This window comes from Pelophylax lessonae (assembly GCF_965119305.1).
Source record: "Pelophylax lessonae genome assembly, chromosome: 6".
NCBI lineage: Eukaryota > Metazoa > Chordata > Amphibia > Anura > Ranidae > Pelophylax > Pelophylax lessonae.
In genome coordinates this window covers 280866076-280883829 of record NC_138773.1, presented here as the reverse complement: position 1 = coordinate 280883829, position 17754 = coordinate 280866076, and positions in this window count along the sequence as shown.

Below are 17754 nucleotides of genomic sequence, written 5' to 3'. Positions count from 1 at the left end.
AGTGGTGGGCTTGAGCACGATATGGCCATATGGTGGAACTAAATCCCCATTTTTATTTATGGATGGTCTCCATATTTGATAGTCATTTCTTTTGCATGGTTGCGCTATTCTTTTTTAATATACATGTTGCTTGGTCCATAGCTGCACCGGCTTTAGATATACATGTTCAGGGTTTGCTCCCCCAATTTTTTGCTTGTTTATTATGTATTCGGTCTGACCAGACTTATGAGGTTGAGCATCCCATCCCCCACACACACCTGTACTCTATTGGTGTCCTCTATCAAGTAGATATAGGAGGAGTCCCCTGCAGTGCATTAGCACACCTTCCCAGCAAGGAGCATTGTCTCCAAGGGTAAGAGAGGCTGGATTCACCCCTTTTTTATGGATAGTGTAGGACCCACCGATAATGGGGTACTTTGACGCAGTGGTGGGCTTGAGCACGATATGGCCATATGGTGGAACTAAATCCCCATTTTTATTTATGGATGGTCTCCATATTTGATAGTCATTTCTTTTGCATGGTTGCGCTATTCTTTTTTAATATACATGTTGCTTGGTCCATAGCTGCACCGGCTTTAGATATACATGTTCAGGGTTTGGTCCCCCAATTTTTTGCTTGTTTATTATGTATTCGGTCTGACCAGACTTATGAGGTTGAGCATCCCATCCCCCACACACACCTGTACTCTATTGTTGTCCTCTATCAAGTAGATATAGGAGGAGTCCCCTGCAGTGCATTAGCACACCTTCCCAGCAAGGAGCATTGTCTCCAAGGGTAAGAGAGGCTGGATTCACCCCTTTTTTATGGATAGTGTAGGACCCACCGATAATGGGGTACTTTGACGCAGTGGTGGGCTTGAGCACGATATGGCCATATGGTGGAACTAAATCCCCATTTTTATTTATGGATGGTCTCCATATTTGATAGTCATTTCTTTTGCATGGTTGCGCTATTCTTTTTTAATATACATGTTGCTTGGTCCATAGCTGCACCGGCTTTAGATATACATGTTCAGGGTTTGCTCCCCCAATTTTTTGCTTGTTTATTATGTATTCGGTCTGACCAGACTTATGAGGTTGAGCATCCCATCCCCCACACACACCTGTACTCTATTGGTGTCCTCTATCAAGTAGATATAGGAGGAGTCCCCTGCAGTGCATTAGCACACCTTCCCAGCAAGGAGCATTGTCTCCAAGGGTAAGAGAGGCTGGATTCACCCCTTTTTTATGGATAGTGTAGGACCCACCGATAATGGGGTACTTCGACGCAGTGGTGGGCTTGAGGACGATATGGCCGTATGGTGGAACTAAATCCCCTTTTTTATTTATGGATGGTCTCCATATTTGATAGTCATTTCTTTTGCATGGTTGCGCTATTCTTTTTTAATATACATGTTGCTTGGTCCATAGCTGCACCGGCTTTAGATATACATGTTCAGGGTTTGCTCCCCCAATTTTTTGCTTGTTGATCATGATAATATTCTGGTGTCTACACATTTTGAGTCACTGACCTGAACCATAAAAGAGTTTAGGAATTATGACTTTACTTAGATTGTAAACTCTAACGAGCAGGGCCCTCTGATTCCTCATGTATTGAATTGTATTGTAATTGTACTGTCTGCCCTCATGTTGTAAAGCGCTGCCCAAACTGTTGGTGCTATATAAATCCTTTATAATAATAATGATTTTTTTGGAACAAAAAAAAAAAATAATAATAATGATTTAGACTTTTATTTGCCACATTCTTGCTCTAGTTGCGTAAAACAGAAGTTCTGAAGGCATGCAAGCCTAGAGCAGCATTTCCTAACCAGGGTTTCTTGGATCCCTAGGGTTCCTCCAACCTTTAGCTATCTATAAGAGGGAGATGCTTCCAATAGACCGCCAATGTAAGGATCATTCTTTCCACTGACCATCATTGTAAGGACCATTGAGTTGGCCCACCCTTTGCAGCTATAACAGCTTCAACTCTGCTGGGAAGGCTGCCCACAAGGTTTAGGAGTGTCTATGGGAATGTTTGACTATTCTTCCAGAAGCGCATTTGTGAGGTCAGACACTGATGTTGGATGGGAAGGATTGGTAATCTCTGCTAATAGATCCTAATTCATCCCAAAGGTGTTCTATCGGGTTGAGGTTAGGACTCTGTGCAGGCCAGTCATCCTCCACTCCAAACTTGCTCATCCATGTCTTTATAAACCTTGTTTTGTGCAATGGTGTGCAGTCATGTTGGAACAGGAAGGGACCATCCCCAAACTGTTCCCACAAAGTTGGGAGAAAGAAATTGTTCAAAATGTCTTGTTATGCTGACAGTTTAGGAGTTCCCTTCACTGGAACTAGGAGCCATACCATAATCCCCCCCTCCACCAAATAATTTGGACCAGTGCACAAAGCAAGGTCCATACAGACATGGCTGAGCGAGTTTGGGGTGGAGGAACTTGACTGGTCCTGCACAGAGTCCTGACCTCAACCCGATAGAACACCTTTGGGATGACTGCAAGCCAGGCCTTCTTGTCCACATAAGTGCCTGACCTCACAAATGCACTTCTGGATAAATGGTTAAACATTCCCATAGACACACTCCTAAACCTTGTGGACATCCTTCCCAGAAGAGTTGAAGCTGTTATAGCTGCAAAAGGTGGGCCAACTCAATATTGAACCCTATGGACTAAGACCGGGATGCCATTAAAGTTTGTGTATGTGTAAAGGCAGGTGTCCCAATACTTTTGACAATATAGTGTAGTTATTTAGGTAGGTAGCACTAGCAGTTTGAAAATAAATTTGGATCAAATATATACTGTACATACTGTATTTTACACAGTGTAGACTACATCTTCATAAGCTGACCTCTTACATCAAAAAGTTGGAATAGTATAGTTTCTCTGCTATTAGCTATTGCATAGCGATCTGTGTTATAAAAAGTAGAAATAAATACCGGAGAAACCAAGATGCCTGAAACCGCACAGCATAACCATTGCGTTATACCACTTTGATGCTCTAAGATGCCTTTATGAATCCTTAGGTATAACATGGATTTCCTTTACTGCAGTTTGACTAGCAAACAATAAATTCTGATTGCATTTTATGTGTTACCGGATTTTCTCTTTGCTTTGTGAAATAAGTCTGTGAGACTCGGCCAAGTGGAAATATGACATGCAATGCTTCTACAATGACTGTGTGCATTTATGTTTCATCCGGCAGCAAAATGGACAACATGCTGTACTTTACATTTAATTTTGCCCCATAAAGGACCCATCATCCTCTGCCATTTTACATTACTTCAGGTTGGCAGGAGGCATTGTGAGAAAATGTAAGACGACCTGACATGACAGTGGCCTATTGAAAGTAACCTGTCAAGGCCTGAAAGACCCGGAGAAAAAAAAAACTTCCAGAAAATCATTTGTTTAGTGGTAAGAGATTTTTTGCTAAAAATCACTGTGATGGAAAGATTGGAGGTATTCCCAGCGGCCAAGCAAGGCTGTCATTGTGCTGGCAGTGGATCTAAGAGAATATCCCTAATGGATGACTGCTCAGCTTGCAGGTATCTTATGATTGGGGGAAGAAGGAGGGGGAGGGGAAGGGGGGGTTAAACGTGACCTCAGCTGTGACTGTTACGATGGAAAAAAAATAAATGTACCAGCCATTACTCTATTACTTCACTTGGAAAGGGTGGTACTTAAAGACAGTTTTATATATAATAATAAAATCTACAAAAAAACAGATAAATACAAAGTTGAATTACACATATATTATTTTTATTACTTGCCAAAATATCTACAATTTAATCTATCAGTCTTTTAATCCAAGCAAATCTATCAAACAGCGCAGCCAGGTCCCCTGACCTCATTTCTTTCACTGCAGCTAAGCAATACATCATGGTCAGTAACCATCTCAATAGACAAAATGGGGCATCACCACACTGATGAGGGCATTAGTCTGCTTTTTTCCACCTTAAAGTGGTTCTTCACCCTCTTTTTTAAAAAAAAATCCTCATTAAAACCATTAAACTGTCAGGCAAATATATAAAACCTGTGCAAATTATTTTTTTTGTTGTTGTTGCTAAGTACCTTTTTTTTCCCCAAATGAGCCTGCTGCATTCAGTGACCACCTAGGCAATTAACATAATAAGCATGCCCTGTTGGCATCCTCTGTTTGTGTGTGCACCATGCTGTGTGATTACTGTGCAGGCGCAAGAATTGGATGTGCATTGGAGCCGTACTGGAATCCCAAAGGGAAAAGGGCGCTGGCTTCGGGTGCCCTTATTTCCAATGGCCGCCGCCACACTAAAGTTAGGAGGTATTGCAGGGCCGGCCTTAGGTGTTCAGGCGCTCTGTGCGAGCTAATCCTGTGGCGCCCCCCCCCCCCACATTTTCTTACACCTTTTTTGCATTTTATTTGACTTTACTTTTTTATGATCACTAATAACTTATCCCCCTTACATTAGAGATCCCCCTTACATCAGAGACCCCCCCCCCCCACACAGCCCCCCTTACATCAGAGACCCCCATAGAGCCTCCCGTACATCAGAGACCCTTACAGAGCCCCTCTTACATCAGAGACCCTCACAGAGCCCCCCTTACATCAGAGACCCCCTTATATTAGAGACCCCCACAGAGCCCCCCTTACATCAGAGACCCCCCCACAGAGCCCCCCTTACATCAGAGACCTCCCCCCACACAGAGCCCCCCTTAAATCAGAGACCCCCCAACACAGAGCCCCCCTTACATCATAGACCCCCCCACACAGAGCCCCCCTTACATCAGAGACCCCCCACACAGAGCTCCCCTTACATCAGAAACCCCCCCACACAGAGATCCCCCTTACATCGGAGACCCCCCCGCACAGAGCCCCCCCCTTACATTTGTTGCAGGAGAGAGAGCTTACTTACCTCAGTATGGAGGTTCACGCTGTCTGCAGCTTTTCTTTTTTTCTTTAAACTTCCCGGGGATGTGTGGACGAGGCAGACCAGGAGGAGAAGGGGCGGGAGGAGGAGGAGCTGACAATCTCTCTTCTCTGGCATCCTCACAGAGAGGAGGAGGGGATCTGGCAGCGGCGGCTCTGAGGCTGAGCTGTGTGAGATATACACAGCTCAGCCCTGCAGCTATAGGAGACCGAGGCACAGCTGCACATTGGGAGGTAAGTGGTGGCCACGGCCTGTGTTGACACTGTCCAGGCCGCGGTCACCGCTTACCTCCCACTGTGCGGCCTGATCATCTGCGAGCTGTGATGGCTGCACAGCGCCCCTGTTGCCCATGGCGCCCTGTGCGGCCGCACAGCTCGCACACCCCAAAGGCCAGCCCAGAGGTATTGTAATCCACATTACACATGAAAATACTCTGTTTTATTGCAATGAACCACTTTGCAACCGCCCGCCGCAGTTATATTGTGGCAGGCAGCCGCTTCTGCGCAAACCATCATAGGTATATGTCGGTCGAGCGCAGAGAGCTAGGGGGCCGAGCGCATGCCGCCCCCAGCGCGCTCAAGCCCACATTCGTCAGCGGAGAAGCCGATGCATGGGGCAGGCGGCTCCGATTGCCGCCTAACACCTGCGATCGCTCCCTGCTGAGAGAGAAGGATGGGCAGCTGTTGTAAACGCAGCTGATCGTTCTTCTCCCTGGAATGATCATAGAGCCCCTGTGATCCTTCTATATAGGATAACAGGTCTCTATGGTCATTTCACAAGCCACACCCCCCACAGTTAGATCCACTCCCCTAGGCTCACATTTAACCCCTTGATCACCCACAATGTTAACCCTTTCCCTGCCAGTGTCATTATTACAGTAACAGTGCATATTTTTAGCACTGCTTACTGTAGTAATGTCATTGGTCCCCCCAAAAGTGTCAAAAATGTCAGTCAGGGGACCGATCTGTCTGCCGCAATGTCGCAGTCCGGCAAAAAATCGCAGATCGCCGCCATTACTAGTAAAAAAAACAATACAAATGACATAAATCTTTCCCGTAGTTAGTAGACTTGATAACTTTTGCGCAAACCAATCAAAAGACGCTTATTGCGATTTTTTTTCACCAAAATTATGTAGCAGAAAACATAAATGACCTTAAATATCAAAAAATTTAGATTTTTACATTTTTTTGGTAATGTTATTTAGCAGAATGTGAAAAATATTGTTTTTTTTTTATTCAGAATTGTCGCTCTTTTTTTGTTTATAGTGAAAAAAAAAAAAAAATCGCACAGGTGATCAAATACCACCAAAAGAAAGCTCTGTTTGTGGAAAAAAAGGACATCTATTTAGGTACAGCATCGCAGGACAGCGCAATTGTCCGTTAAAGTAATGCAGTGCCGAATCGCAAAATATGGCTTGGTCATTAAGGGGGAAAATCCTTCCGGTCCAGAAATGGTTAAGGTGCCTAATTACAGAAACCGCTCCCTGTGAATACTATAGATGTTTTTAGGGAAAATTTTGTAATTCTACTAAAGCTCCTCTTTAATAGAGACCCAGCTGCCAGACTTGCCATTTCAACAACAATCTTTCCATAAAATTCTATGTGCATATATGATATTTTATATATTTAGAACAGCCTCATTTGTGTAAACACCCAAAGCCCTGAGACTGCTGGACGCAATGTCAGCAGACTTATTGATTACTTATTGATTTTTTATTACAAGTACTTTTATAGCACCATCAATTTACGCAGCACTTTATATACATTGTACATTTAAATCAGTCCCTGCCCTCAAGGATCTTACAATCTAAGGTCCCTAACTCGCATTCATACATACACATACTAGGGTCAATTTATGGCACTTTTCCACTGCTGGTACCGCATGGTATAGGGTCGGAACGGTTCGGTACGGTACGGTATAGGTTTGCTTTTCCACTAAAGTAGTACTAAAGTTAAGTGTGTGGGATAACAACGGGGTGGGAGTGATTCTCTGACCAATCAGTGTCTAGTAGTGACTGCATGCAAAGAAATGTGGGATATGGTACCAGTTTGGTACCTGTTGGAACCACAATCGAGTAGGTACTGTTTCAGAGCCGTACCGTACCGTACCGTTCGGTTCCATGCAGTGGAAAAGCAAACCTATACCGTACCGTACCGTTCCGACCCTATACCATGCGGTACCAGCAGTGGAAAAGCACAAAAGCGTGCCGAACTGGTACGGTTCCATGCAGTGGAAAAGCGCCATTAGACAGGACAGAGCCAGTAAAAATTGGGTAAATGTAGCCAGGTACGGTGGAAAATGGAAGAGGGAGGGGAGAATGGGGGAAAAGAAGGAAAGATGAGGGGATATAAACCAGTCCTGGATATGGGGATTTAAATGTGCCCAAACAACAACAGCAAAATAAGTTAAAAGGAATGAATCCATATTTATTGAAAGTACAAAAAGATAAGTATAAAAGGGGATATAGTCATAAAGATATAACAATACATGTAAAAAAATGCATCACATGACCTATGAATGGACCATATGATCTAATTGTGGATCTACGCGATTCGCTCACACTTGTTGAGCTTCTTCAGGATTAAAGTATACATGCATATAGAGAAAACCTTTTTAATGACACAGTATCCTTAGCTTAAAATCATTCAATAAGTGTCATAGAAAATTCCTGGGTGTCATATGCCTCATTGGGATATCTGCTGGGTCGGTTTATGATACTCTAGTGGCCTCCATGGCTTGATTTCCCTATCTTGTGGATTGGTCCATTTTGGTGTTATCAGATTAGGGGGCTTACATGTTGGTTATAACCCCCCCTCCCGTTTACCTTTTTTTTCTTCCTTGATATCAGGGTAGTGTAAATCAGAGCTGGTGTCATTGGGAGTAATAGGAAAGTTCTCCAGCACTCAGCAGGCTCTCTGAGCAGGGGTGTCTGTGACGCAACCCCATCTTCTGCAGACATGCATCAGCATTCACCCATTGCCTCCATGACTGACTTTGCTTGTTTTCTATTGTGGACTTTGAAGCACTGCTAGGAGAGAACAAACTGAAGTCAAAGGTATGGAGGTGGCTCATGATGTCAGGGTGATATCATCAACCATGACCACACCCCCATAATAAGGATGCCATTCTATTAGAGTTCCAGAGCTCCCATATTTGGCCAATGTCTGGAGCTTCCTCTGATGTGTATGGGGAAACTAAATTGGGGGTAGGAGGTCCACTTCAAAGTAAAACCAATTAAAACTGCATGGAACATTATTTTGTATCTAACGTGCAAAACAAACATGTATAAATAGTTATTTACTTTGCATATTAAAGACTGTACTTTGTGCCGTGCCTGGTGCTTCAAAGTGAGACAACAAAGTATAGCTTCTTGTTTATTTAAATTTATATGGCTTTGTCGGCCACCCTCTGTTTTCCAAGTATTACTCTTTATAACTCATACAGTTTTGCTGATCTTAATGAGAGCTGGGCAATTATCGTTAGCTGGAGGTCAGTCTCTGTATAGATCTACAGCTTATTAAAACAGAACTCTTACTGAGAACGGGCTAAATTCATGAAGAAACTGAAGATTCTGCACTTTTACTACTTGGCACAAAAATCATTTTGCGGAATATGTGGAATGTATGTGGAATGTTTTCAGAATGTACGGGTGTGTCTCCGTAATACATCAAAATATTTGCGGAAGGTTTTGTTTCACGTAAAAGTAAAATGATGTATATTTTATATTTCAGACATAGTTTTAGAAGCTTTCAAGGGCTGAACTTTGCAAGTGCTGCAGTATTTGTGCTTATGGTGGCTGGGCAGAGATTGGGCTGTGAGTAAGTTTCATTCCTGAAGAATGGGAGATACCCATGTGAGAGTCAGAGGGTCATATGTGAAAGGTGGAATTATTACACGTTCATTTATATATAAACATACTAGATACACCAGTAAACATGGAAATCAAGGGCACTCCATTCCAGATAGAAAATATATAATTGGAAAAGATACCTTGGGATGTTTAGGGTGCCACAAACAACACAAACTGATGATAAAAGCACAATTTCTTTCCTTATACAATATAAAAGCTTTTACAAAAATGATCAACTCTCCTAAAAATCAACCAGCAAGAATATGTATGCATCTGGTCTATTCTATTCATGTTCATTTGTCTGTATCGGTTTAATTCAATGCACTGGTGGGATGCCCTCCAGTAGATTCATTTTAAATTTTGTCATTGGATATTGTCTTTGTATTTGGGAATAATATTCTCTAGAAATCTGTGTGAACACAGTCTTTCTATAATTTTTTGTGATTTTCTTTATTTTTTAATTTCATTTATTCAGTATGTAGTACTCATAAATCTCCTGAAGAATAAACCAGATAGATACATATTCTTGATGGTTGAATTTTAAGAAAGTTGATCATTTTTAAATGCTGTTATATTGTATAAGTAAATAAAATGGTGATTTTATTATTAGTTGGTGTTGTTTATGGCACCTTAAAAATCCCAAAGTATCTTTTACAATTAAACATTAATTTATATACTGATACCTTGTCAGAAACACCATTAGGAGATTCCATGATACAAAATATACTAGTATATTTCCACGCGCCACTGGAAAAAGAGGTGAATATGGTATAAAGTGCAATCTAATATTGATAGTTAATAAATAAATAAAATAAATATATATGTGGAGTAGCAGCTGCTGTATGAAAATAGTGAGGTATGTTGTGAGCAATTGGTCTATCAGACCAAATACAGCGCTTGCTTGGTGTTAAACCTAAACCAACAATCTAGTGAATGTAAAGTGCAATAGTGTTGGATACAATTGATCACACAAATTATTAATAAATATATATATAAATAAACTTAATAAAAATCAATTCCTGTGAATAAAAAACATGCATGATTCTTGAAAAAATAAATAGTAATTGCGAAATATAAATAGTGATTGGTGATGATTTAAAATAGATATATAGTGTCCTTAAAATAATTGTCCAAAGTTCATAGATTCCATATTGGAAAAATTAGCCAGTCCTCCTAGCTACCTTTTGCAGCTTTTTCCTCTCATGTCCTTCTCTCACTGCTCTACAACTAAAGCCTTTTAATTTATTCTCTGGTATTCCACTTCATCCTGACACTTTACCCTAAGTACTAGTCTTTAAAGGGATGTGGCCACTTTCAAACAGTTGCTAGATGCTTTGCTTTTGGCTCAACTTACATCTCTCATTTGACACTCACTTCTCACAGTAGAGATTTGTTGATAGCACCACTGAAGATATGGTGAACACACATGTACACATCACTTCATCTTACTGAGAACTTCCCAATTGTAGAACATAACATCATCCTGATTAGCAGATCAGGCATTTGATCAGGAACAGTGTTGCTCAGCTCTGGTTGATACATCTGATGCCAAATACAAATCCTTTTCTAGAAGAGCCTTTTAAACTTCCATTGACATATGGAATTCCTGAAGGAACACAGTTCCAGAGTTTCCTCTAGCACTAGGAAATCAATGAACAATTTCTAGTGCACAGAATGACCTTTACCTTTAAATTTGCACCCTTTTCCAGACTGGAGGAAGATTTGCTCCAGTCATAGAACAGAGCAACTTCGGCTATACTTTAACCACTTGCCGACTGCCTAACGCCGATCTACGTCGGCAGTCAGCCCCTCACAGGCAAAGCAACGTAGGGCTACGTCGCTAGCCTGTGAGGGTCTAGGGAGCGAGCGCGCGCTGCCGGAGGCGCGCTCCCGCGCGGTCACGCACCCCCCCACACGTGTGACCGGCGGACCCGATGTCCTCCGGTCACTCGGCGATCGGCGGGGGAGAGGGAGAAAGTCAGGCGGCTTGTGTAAACAAGCTGCCTGTCATTCTCCCCTGTGTATGAAGGATGATCATACGGTTCTACTATGTAGAACCGTTGATCACTGTTCATACATCTGAAGCCACAGCCAATCACAGTAGAAAGCACGCCCCTAGGGACACACATAGCCCCTCCCTTTCAAAAAAAGTTAACCCCTTCACTGCCAGTGTATTTTTACAGTAACAGTGCATATGTATAGCACTGATTACTGTAGAAATGTCACTGGTAACCCCAAAAGTGTAAAAAATATCAGTCAAGGGTCCGATCTGTCCGCCGCAATGTCGCAGTACCGCAAAAAAAATTGCAGATCGCCGCCATTACGCGTTAAAAAAAAAAAACAACAAAAATGACAAAAATCTTTCCCTTGGTTAGTAAACGCGATAACTTTTGCGCAAACCAATCAAAATACGCTTTTTGCAATTTTTTTTTACCAAACATAGGTAGCATAAAACAAATTGGCCAAAAATGTTAAAAAATTTTGATTTTTAAATTTTTTTGTGGGGAATTTCATATAAAAAATGTGAAAAATATTGCTATTTTTGCAAAATTTACGCTCTTTTTTTGTTTATATAGCGCATGATCAAAAAATCGCACAGGTGATCAAATACCACCAAAAGAAAGCTCTGTTTGTGGGAAAAAAAATGACGCCAAATTAGTTTAGATACAGCTTCGCACGACTGCGCAATTGTCCGTTAAAGTCACGCAGTGCCGAATCGCAAAATACCCCCTGGTCAAGAAGGGGGTAAAATCTTCCGGGGCTTAAGTGGTTAAGAGAATAATGAGGCCAGATTTTGTAAACATAATAATCAATCCTAATAACAAAATAAATTGTTACCACACACAGAGATTGATCACTTCTACTGAAGTTGTCCTTTAAATGTTTTCCCCACCTTGTTTGGTGGGGCCACTTACCAAAATACTTACCTTAAAGTGGAGTTCCAGCCTCAAAATCGATAAAATCGATTTTCGGCCATCCGCTTGCTAAGGGGAACCTGAAAAAGAATGGATAATGGCGATTTTTTTTTGAACATTCGCTATTGTCACATGGATCCTCCTCCTGGCCAATCAGGAAGCGGGTCAGAGACCCGTTTCCTGATTGGCCGAAAGGCGAACGATTGCCATTGGCCAAGGAGGAGGAGGAGGACTCAAGGTCTCGGGAGATGCGGAGGACTGAGGAGAAGCCGCCGCTGCATCAGGTAAGTGCACTGGTCACTCTGCACGCTGGTCACTCTGCATTGAAGGGGGCATGCTGTGGTCACTCTGCATTGATGGGGGCATGCTGTGGTCTCTCTGCATTGATGGGGGCACGATGTGGTCACTCTGCATTGATGGGGGCACGCTGTGGTCACTCTGCATTGATGGGGGCACGTTGTGGTCACTCTGCATTGATTGCGGCATGCTGTGGTCACTCTGCATTGAAGGGGGCACGCTGGTCACTCTGCATTGATGAGGGCATGCTGGTCAATCTGCTTTGATGGGGGCACGCTGTGGTCACTCTGCATTGATGGGGGCACGCTGGTCACTCTGCATTGAAGGGGGCACGCTGGTCACTCTGCATTGAAGGGGGCACGCTGGTCACTCTGCATTGAAGGGGGCACACTATACTTTGATTAATGAAGGCCCCTTTCACACTTTTGTGACCTCAAAGTCATGCAATTTTTTGCCACGTTTTTTTGCCGCCAAGCAATGCCTATTACATTTTTTCTGTTTGCGCCCCCCCAAAAATTTTGAGCACCAGCCGCCACTGTTCTCAGTACAGGTTTCCTTTAAAATAGCCTTGTACCTGCATAAACACCCAGTAAACTATGAGAAGGACCATATCACACCCTGTAGGTCTGTATAGCTCCTAGCAGTCTTTTAAACCCGGGAGCTCTGTTATCAGCTTCAGCAACCAATACATATCTTGGAGTTTAAACTCAACATTCGAAGCTGATCAGTAAATACACATGGGCCAAATATAAATTTTTACATCGCCACGGATTTGTCTTTTAATAAATTCAGCTTTTCTGTGGATATAAAGGCTCCCTTCCTCTATCCTATCTCAGCCTCTCTCCTGGAAATGTGTAAAAGTAAGAATAGAACTGAAGGGAAGAAAAGAGAATGTTTTCCATTAGCATTTCATGAATGTGATACTTTGAAATCTTCACAATCACGGATCTGTATTGTTACTGGACCCAATAGTCCAAATGTTTATGAATGGCGCTCTTCAGCGAATAAACCCTTCCGCTAGAAAATAAAATTCTGTTGTTGCAGTTGTGTCAATAAGTCCCCAGTCACATGGTGTAAAGAGCTCAGACATCACAGGACACAATACTGTTTCCTTTGGCTGCCGTTCAGAACAGACTGCCAGCACAGAAGAAAATAAGAAGCAAAGAAAGGCAAACTTTCTGCCTGCTGTTTTAAAGTCAAAGTTCTTTATCCAGTCACGTTTCCGGAGATATTAAATATACCACTCCAAATTAAAGAGGAGCTCCAAACAAAAAATATACTCTAAAAGCTACTGTGGCCACTCTGTGAAGAACGTTTCTCCATGCTGTAAAGCCCCATTGTTTTGAGACTACTTTTTGTAAGCAGGCATTTATTTCTCCTATGACGCCTTGACCCTCATTCATGAAACATAGCCGTACTCTTGCTGAAATGTGAATTCAATGTAAAGTCCTCCTAATCTTTCTCCAAATTATGCTGCAGGTTGAAGGGTCTACAAATAGGTAAAATCAACCACTTTTCTTTCCGCAGCTAGTTTAGTCACTTCAGTTCAAACCTGCATTGAAATGGCAGCTGCTGTAAGTGGAAGGTGGTAACTAAAGCTAGTCATTCATATAAAGATTTGGGCTGAAAAAGTAAAAATCCATAGATTACCCCATCCATGCCAAACAGCGTATAATTGGGTTTATAGTATGCCAGTTAGGTGTTGTCCTGGAACTGGAGGGTAAGGGTTAATGCCTTTCCCAGTTCTTTGGTTTTGATGGGTTATCTTTGGGTCTGTGAAAAAATATACGAGGTATATACCTAGCGCCAAAAGATGGGGTTCCAGGTGGATATGTAAATAAATAAATAGAGGAATCTAATAAATAGAGGTAAAAGCAGCTGCTGTACAATAAAAGATGTAGTGTAAAAGAATGGTCTTTTTGGAAAAAAGGCTAAATACAGCGCTTTCTAGCTAAAAGTTGGATAAATTATATATATGGAGATTCCCAATATTGATTAAACCTAATGCATAAATGACTTGATAAAATATGAAATCGACAGTAAAAAAAACAATAAAAAGTGAAAGGGTGATTTTGTGCTCAAATTATATCCCTTTGTGCATGAGTGGCTGTGAAATAAAATTCAAATATAAATATCAAACAATAAATAATTGCAATCTGCAGTATACGTTGTTGTATTACAATTCAATAATAACACAGTCCAGTATTGAGTAGTGACTTTGTGCTCAAAATAATGTCCTTAGTGAGAGTGATTCTTCACCATTGGAAGGTGCAAATGCTGTGACTTGATTGACTATGGTGTCGATTCCTTCTGCCAAGCGAATGAAAGAATTGGATCACTTATCAGATGCAGTGGGTCTCATATGTCGTATGACATTAAGACCATTCAAGCTTTGGTGGCCTCCTGGGCCAAAAGGTTCCCCTTTAGGCGGTCCTGTGGACTGGTAAAGCTCCTCTGGACTCCGGGGTACAACAACTCAGTATGGTAGGGAAGGAGAGGAAAGAAAGCTCCAAATAGCGTAATAAAGTCAAATGTGAAGTTTATTACTCATACATAGGGTTCCAAACATGAAAGCAAAGTATAAAACACTCCCTGGTGGTCAGCGGTGCGGACTGCGCGTCCTCCTCGCGGAATCAACGGGCTTACTTCCGGCTTGCGTTCCACCCAGGGTAGCGTGATGACGCTATGCGGTCCAAACTGACGCGTTTCGTCACATCCGGTGACGTCTTCAGAGTTTCTTTGGGTCTGACTCACTGGTCCTGTGATATAACAAATGGACAGTGGCCCAGAGCCAGGGTAGTGGAGAACAAAGAGAGCCCCCAAGCAGAGAGGCCCAGTGTCTGTAAGAAAACCCCATAAGGGAGAAGATTGGAGAGCCGCACCTGGGAAGAGCAAAGGAATTTTGCTTGCTACTGCCGTGATGTAGTAGGTCATCAGGACCTGAGGTTCATCCCCCGAAGTTTAGCCTGAGTTAGGATTAGGGATGTAGGAGAAATACTGTTCTTTGGACTTTGAGATGCTCATTTTGCACTTTCCCAAGTATAGCTTTGAAACCTTGTTCCTGTCTGGTCTGAAGTTACTTGCCCCGTACAGACTAACCCCCCCCCCCACCCAAGAAAACATTAAAGCAAAATTTTATATGAATACAAAAAAAATCATTATTAACAGAAACAAAGACAACATAACTCACAGAATTCCTGCTAAATCTAAAGGATAAAACTGAGTTGATAGATAAATCTCTGTGTGTGAATGAGGTCTTGGATGGTATGTCATCCATTGGCAGTGCAGTGCTCATGTGCTGGTGCTATCTCTGGCTGATAGGTTTAGGAGATATTCACTGTACCTACATGTAAGCCCTACTATGGGGGGGGCAGTCAGGTAGTCTGTATGGGGCCCCGCAATTTCTGTTATCTGTGCGGGTTCATGCACAGATGTCTATTGAAGTTGTCCCCAAAGCCACCAAAAGTAGCACAGGAAGTATTTTTAGAAATCGGAGTCACAAAGTTGGTGTCGCACTGATTGGGACTCTCCCTTTGCTGGCAAAAGGCTTCAATGGGAAATGCGGTTTGACCTGTCAAATCGCGCCAATGTGAACGGGGGCTCAAGGAAATATGTGGTAAAACACTTAAATTAATATGTCTTACCATAACACTTCTGCTGTATGTGGGATGTGTTGCTTGTGCCATTCAATGTGAATGGCACCCCTATGCATTGTACAGCAGCACACCACAACTAATATACTGTGCATTGTGGTGAGCTGCTGTTTTAAAAAAAGGTAATCTACATTTTTTTAATCTGTTGTGGTGCCTTGGAAGCCCATTTATAATCATTGGGCAGCCTTAACGTAACACCATTTAATGCTAGCACATGGCATAATGCAGGTCAACCCGTGTGCAATAATGTACCGCAACAGAATTCTTGTATGTGAATGGGCCCTTAAGACATGCTTTTTTTGCATCTTGTGTTCCTGTTAGGGAGATTTTTCCTTGCTTCCTGCCCATGACACTTAAAGCGGAGTTCTGGCCTCAAAATCGATAAAATCGATTTTGGGCCATCTGCTTGCTAAGGGGAACCTGAAAAAGAAATGGATAATGGGGTTTTTTTTTTTTTTTGGTCACTTACCTTATTATAGAAGAAAATATACTCACCTTCCTTCCACTTCCTCCCTCTGCGGCTGCGGCCCGCGCCGTCACTTCCGGTTTGCGATGATTCCTGGGAGCTGAACGTCATCGCTCCTAGGAATCAATGCGCCTGCACCGGCCCCGCTCGTCACTTCCGGTGCTGGCGCCTAATTCCCTGCTAAACAGCTTCTGGGCATGCCCAGAAGCTGTGCAGGGATGCCGCGCTGCACCGGAAGTGACGAGTGGGGCCGGTGCAGTGCATTGTGGGACTCCGACGTCATGAAGTTGACACGGAAGAGGACACGAAGAGGGACGCTGCGGCTTCAGCTGCCCACACCTGAGATGGCAGCGCTGGAGAAGAAATTTTCAAGGTAAGTATTTCTTCTTACAGGTAAGTGCGGCCCGGGACAGTTCAGAGGCTATCCATTATGGAATGTACTAGCCCTGACTGTCCCGGGGGTATATTTAGCTCAAATTGACCCCCGAGGCCGGAACTCCACTGTAAAGAGGAACTACAGTCTTTAAAAAAAAAATAAAAGTCGTCAGCTAAAAAAACTGGAGACAGTCATAGACTGGACTAGCTGCTAGAAATCACTACTTTACCAGGGTAATAAGGAAACACAGATTAGTGCCTGTATGAGCCCCGAGGGCTGTACAAAAAGTATTAAAGGGCCGCATGCAGCCCCTGGGGCACAGGTTGAGCACCAGGGCTTTGGGCTAGGTTCACATTTGTGTGGGTGGTTGTGGTGCCCTTGCACATGTTCCTGCACCCGCAGCCGAAACACGTTGCTCTTTTACAGATGTGCGGGGCGGCTATTCATTCTTAATGGCACTCCCACACATTTAAACACACAGTGTGTGAGTGGGTGCACTTTTAAAAAGGGGCAGGGACCTTTCCCTTATGTTTCCCATCAAGTGAATAGGCTGCTGTGCCCGTGCAAACATGGGCTGCACCAGCTGCAGAGGCATGAACCTAGCCTTAAAGTGGTTGAAAATCTCAGACATGAAAAATACAATCATATTCCTCTATACTTGTCTCAATCCAGAGCACTAAGGGGGGGATTTACTAAAGGCAAATAGATGGTGCACTTTGCAAAGTGGAGTTGCTCCAGGACTTAGTAATTGAGGAAAGCTTTACTTTAAAAAAAAGAAGAGACCTACGTTGGACGGAAGCAGGCTTTTTAGCCACGGATCATTTGATTGTTGTGTACACGCTCTTTTACATCTTCATAGTAAAGTTGTAAGTGTTATTTTAACAATAAATTATACATTGGTTTGGACGTACTGCACTATTGTAGTTTTTCTATTCTGAGGTGTCATTGCTCCGGGTGTGAAGAGAGATGTCCTTTTGGTTCGCAATATTGCCTCTCGTATATCAAGTTTATATCTATTTGATCTTCGCTGGTTTTGACCTCTCTCTTATTTGAGGGTCAACTCCATGTGGTAAGCAGATTTTCATATATCCACGTGGTGGTTGATGATTCCCTTTCCATCTAATTCACTGATGTTTGAGGATGCTTTCTGCTCATCTTTCATTATGGACTTTTTATGGACTATGACTAATACTCATTTACATTGGCGCTGCCTTCCTTTTTATATATACTTTAAAAAGAATACCCAATCACGTGCAAGGAAAATAAAAAATAACAACACATTTTTGCTTGCACATGATTG